The sequence below is a fragment of the Diadema antillarum genome, unplaced genomic scaffold (genome assembly GCF_040938485.1).
Source record: "Diadema antillarum isolate AM-2024a unplaced genomic scaffold, OU_Dant_1.0 scf00000069, whole genome shotgun sequence".
Lineage (NCBI taxonomy): Eukaryota > Metazoa > Echinodermata > Echinoidea > Diadematoida > Diadematidae > Diadema > Diadema antillarum.
This window is the reverse complement of record NW_027270958.1, coordinates 3229274-3235273: the sequence shown is the minus strand read 5'-3', so window position 1 is coordinate 3235273 and position 6000 is coordinate 3229274.

Sequence of the window (6000 nt, the reverse complement as noted above, 5' to 3'; positions counted from 1 at the left end):
CGCCCCCTGGTGGTAGCGCCCCCAGGTGGTAGCGCCCTCAGTCGGGAATGGCCGTGATATTGCAAACATTTTGGACTTTATATGCACAGTTGTGTGGAAAATACTTTCGTTTGTTTTTTGAAAACAGACTTTTCTTTATGTTGTGTAAGTACTGTTTTGTCTTTGAGCTTTGTCGTAAAGACAGTTGACAAATCTCAATAGAATATTTTATATATATTTGAACAACAAATCTGAGTAAATGTATTGCTACAACTCTGGCAGGTATGGTGTGCATAGTATGTCACATGTAAATGAAGTGATAAAAATGATACCTTATTTATGAAAGCATAATTCATCAGATTTTTTTAAAGATTAGAAAAGAAATAAACAGTAGCTGCTCTTTTTTAAAAAACAAATTAATTACAAAAGCAGTACCACTGGTGCGAAGTATCATGTATCCGAGTTGAGTAATAGTCAATACATGTCTTAACTTCTTCAATTCGGTGTACAAGTCTAATTTATAACTCGTTCTCTGTACACAGAAGTAGAGGAATACAATGACCCCGATTTTAGCGACTTAAATATGTTATTTTATATTTGGCACAGCAAAAAAAAGTCAGTCTATCTTTTATAGTCAAAAGTGGCTGTTCTGTCATTCATTCATGGTCACGAAAAGCTTCATGGGTGGAGCGTTTGAGCAGCATTTGTAAGAAAGAAGGAATGAGGTAATTCTAAGTCAGCATCGTTGTGTGTACTCCATGTAGTACTTTGTTTAATGTGTACGTAAATGAATTATTGGACAGGACACTGTGCTCTATGTAAAGAATATAGATGAGATACAGAATTGAGAACTTGCTCATAAATAAGGGCATGTTGCAGATATTTTCTCCAGCAATAATTCTGAAGAAAAATTCAGTCTGCTCCATCTTTTGGGTGATTCTTCAGTTTAATGTAGAGATGAGGAATCATTTTTGTCTAATAACAAAACAAGATTCAGAGTTTTTAAGTAGGTTTTATTCTTGCCAGTAAACCAATAAATCTTATATTCAGGTTACTGAGCACCATGTGAAAGACACAGTTTACTATGCCTTATGATGATCTATGTTTTTGTCGATTGTAATTAGTGGTTCTGTGTGCCAGGCTATACCTGTATGTAAATATCTGTGACTGTACATTTTAAAAAAGGAATTATGAAAAGAGAGAACTATTGCCTACAAAAGGTTAACTTTCCTTTTTGTTGTTGCTTTGTAGGGAATACACAGTAAACAGAAACTGTTTGAAAAGCAAAATGAGCATGTATTATTTGATGAATGATCTAGCCACTTTGACGATACAGGAATGTTGAAACTTGTGATGTGTTACGATTCGGGAGTACACGCAGCTTAGGACGAAAATATCATTATGGATACTGGACAAACCATGTTGATGCTTCTGTTTACATACGACTGTGTTAACCGTACATTGTGGATGATAACAATATCAGCAAACTTCACAATTAAGCTCACATTTTGGCTATGTCCCACCGATATCAGTGAAAATTTTGTTTATTTCCTGTTTAAGTTGTTTACGCTGCCATCATACAGTATCCTTCTGGTTTACAATATTTATTTCAAGTGAAGTATAATCTCACTGAAGGAAGGGAAGAATAATCTTTTGTGAAATGTAATATCATTAATGATGATGTAATATCATCATTATGTAATATCAGTGATACATCTAAAACAGAATCACTGGAATTATTTGCTTTGAGAAATGGCACAACTGGCAAATTGAAATACTCCTTTTTTACACTGATGTATAAGCAACACCGAGTGGGTTTACCATGACTTCTATTTTTCTCGTACGACTGTACTTAAAATCATACATTTCCAATTTCGTTGTACCAACTTCTGATAGAGACTTAGAGATCTTAACACATCAACCTGCTAGAGTCCAACACCATCTCTTGTGAGTGTACATACTTTAGCTCAGGTGAGTTGACAATAAAACAATATGTACTAAGTATCTATGGTTGAGCGTGTCATGCCGTCATAACTTTAACCCTTGTTCAATATATCATCATAGTAGCAAACTCGCAATGAAATACATGAACACCGTGTGATTCCAATCTTGCATTTTCGAGAAAGTCTGCTTTTAATGCGAATTGCTTCAGGTACAAATAATAAGACTTCTTTCTTAAATGATTATGGTGCTGAAAAGTTCCACCTTATCGAACATTAAATCAGAATTCCAGCATATTCTGACATTGGACATTGATCAGGAATAATGCAAAGATCAACCACACATCAAATGCGGTGGTTCTTTTATCTACAACCTTAACCATCCAAGGATGTAGTTTGCCACATAGTACTTTTCTCTTTACTTTTCTTTTTTTTTTTCAAATTATTACAACTCCTCAGTTCTGTCCAAATGATTACACTATAGAGTACCAAAGTGTGATGTCACTATTCATTACCATGGAAACAGTTTCTAAACAACCTCAACATTATACTGCCCTACTTTGGCAAAAGGAAGCAAGTGACATACCATCCGATGTTGATCCGATATTGATGCTTTCATAATTCACATAATGATCTCTTCTTCCAGGCCAAATTTCATGTAGAAACACTCATCCTACTAAGAGATATGTTAGATAAGACATCATGATAGTCCATTGACGTCAGTGTAAATGACAGACACATTTTGCTCTTTTACGAGAAATGTCACTTTTATCACTTGCTCCCTTTTGCCAAAGTAGGGCAGTATAGATGGTAACCATGCTCACACCTGGCTCCAATCCAAGCTATGACATAAGACTGTGACATCACTTCAGTACTCTATATGCCTCGAGAGGAAATCATTCCTTCAAAAACATCAAACAAATTTTGCATTTTTTAATTCCATGAAAAAAATATATATATCAAATGTGACTATTGATTACAAATTTGCATAACAAATCACAAACACAGACATGGCCATAATAGCAAGGTGCTCTACAAAAAGACTTTTCAGAGCTAAATACCACTTACTCTCCTCACTCTATCCATCAATCCACTGCATCCATACACAAATTCAGACATTCATTCAGTATGTGCACACACACACGTGCATATTGTCAACCACTATGTATAAATACTACATTACTTAATTACACATATTTCTGGTTATCAATCAGTCAGTCTGAGGGGTGGTATCTGCAATCATCATTCAACTACGCCCACTGGATTGACTGTTCCATGGCTGTGAGTAATACATGTACATTGTACACAGTGAAGTAAATTTGAGATGTACATAGAGTATGGTTGTATGTAGCAAAAAAAGCTGCTGAAACTGCTTATCCAATAGTGGCGAGCTGAAGGAATAAAATGGGAGTCAAAAGGAGCCCGAGTTTTTGATCCTAGCAGAATCTTTGTCAGAGGCAAAATGACCCGACGAAGATTCTGTTAGGATCAAAAGCTCAGGCCCTTTAGAGTATGGTTATCTTACAAATGAGACCTGCACCATTTACAGGGGACTCCTGTTACAGCAAAGTCCTTGGGACCGGCAGTGTTTTCTTTTGCATTATATCAAAATGTCATCATAACTGAACAAATAAAGATACATCAAGGACAATTTTGGGACCTCAATTTTATTTTATTGTTTCTGAAACTTTATTATAACCATGTTTGTTATAATGGGAGTGCACTGTAGCATCATTTCATAATAGGATGAGATATGGAAAGCAAATTACACTAGGTATCTCTACAAAACATCCATCGATACCACACTGGCTCCAGACATCTTCTAGACCTGAACATACATACACACATACATACACCAGTCACCTCACTGACACACCTTATGAAAGACAGAATACACTGCAAGCTATTATACATTAGTTGTCTTGTCATACAAGCCCATCATACAATACAGTCAAACTTTTACACCATCCCATCTTTGCAGACATATACCATTGTTAACTCCTACACAGCCAATTACACTGGTGTTTTACACCAAAAGACCCTGTGTCTACCTTTAAAGTGTAATTCAGTCTAAAATTCAGGTTGGTTTCCATGAAAAGAGTAAATCAAAGAGTGGTGGAGGTTTCATCAGAATTGGACAAGAAAAACTGCATGCAGTTTTTAACCTTCCAACATCACAGATCAGTGATTTACTATGTACATGCATATCATATCACAAATATATAAACCATCGAACCTGCTTTAGTGGCCACCTGCTATATGAGGCCACTGAAAAATTCCCCTTTAAAATAAAGAAAAGCCACATTAATGACCCCCTGCACAGCGACCATCAGTGTAACGTGGCCAGTGGCCACCAATTTCGTTTCCCTGCAGTGTATTGTATTAAACCCATGTTATAGTGGGCACAGACCCACACAGAACTGCAGCTGACCTGATAATTCAGCGAGATTTTCTGCTTTGCAGCTGTGGCGGTCATTTTATGACCAACAGTTTAGTGATCACCACTGCTGCATTCACCCAAAATTCAGGCCTAATGATAAATTTGTGAAATGCTTCCTTGCTGTATGCACGCCATTACTGTGTAATAACTTGATCACTAACGGCATTCTTCAATACATGTAACATGTGCATATGTATGTATACATTATGCAAGTACTTACACATGTAGATGTCTATAGCATCCACCTGTCTATAATGGCCACTCTTTTCATCTCCCTTTGGTGGCTGCTATAGACAGGTTTGACTGTAAATAAAACCATGTCCACAGTGTATTCTTATTGGCAGAAGAATGATGTCATCACCGCACAGGGATCCCATTGAACTGTACACAAATCTTCATTAACTTTTCCTATTTGACACAAAATGAACAAGGACACAATGTCCCAGTTATTTTAGTCTTACAGTAATAACCTAATGCGACTCTTCCAAGAGAAAGTGTAGTCACTAAATCATCAGCCACAAACGCAATATCAATAGTTTGTTTACAAGCCAGTAGGCAAGATGTAGGGTGATTACACAATCGCCTATTCCAATTTATATGTGTGGATACTACCAACATTAATTCAAACATGTGAAACTTTAAAGGGATGATATTATCGAGATGGGGGATAGTTGAGATGGGGGATTCAAGTTTTTGCAAGATAAATAGAAACCACTTATGAAATATTCAAGAGCATACAACTGTATTAAAAGCGGATTTCCCAGTTTATTTGAAGAAAATCGGCTTTGAAATGGCTTAGATACGATGTATAAAAAAAAAAATAAAGCAAAGTGGTCCTAATAAAAAGTTGGTCCCACCTTTTCTTGGGATCTCTTTGTGTTGGATATCTCAGCCATTTCATAAACAATTTTCATCAAATAAACTTTGAATTCCTCTTGGAATAGAATTGTGTGTTCTTTCATATTTAAAAAAAAAAAAAGTATTTTCATTATCTCACAAATTAGTTGGAAACCTGAAACCGCATCTCAACCAAAACTACACCAACTCTTTGAAATCCCACAACTTCCTCACTTCATGTTTGACTTAGATATTCTTCTTCTTCAATTCAACATGACCTGGAATTGCACTTTTGTTTTCCAGCTGCTAATCAGACACACAAAATGGATACAAAATTACAATGGATGCCTTGAGGTGTCTACACTTCAATTTTTAGCAAAATTCACAAGATATCCTCATCATCATGGCATCACAAAATATTGCAGAAAACGCATTCAAGGCATTCATTCATGAAGCCATGGCATGAAATGTTCTTTCATTTTCCCTAGCAATTATTCAGCTTAATACTACATGTACTTCACTGACCAATTTCTATAAACCTGACAAACATGAGTGATTTCACTAGGCACACATAACTATAAACACAAAAGAAAGCTGTGACTATTAAGACTTCCAATAAGCATATGCACCTACAAACACAAATTCTCTATACCAAATAAACACACCACTGCAACACATTAGTAGAATTGGTAGATATCTGGCGGCGACCATCACTCTGAACAGAAACAATGTAAGAGTATCAAGTGAATGTGGATAGCAAATCAAATAAAAACTTTGAGCAAAAGACAAAGGAAACATTCAACT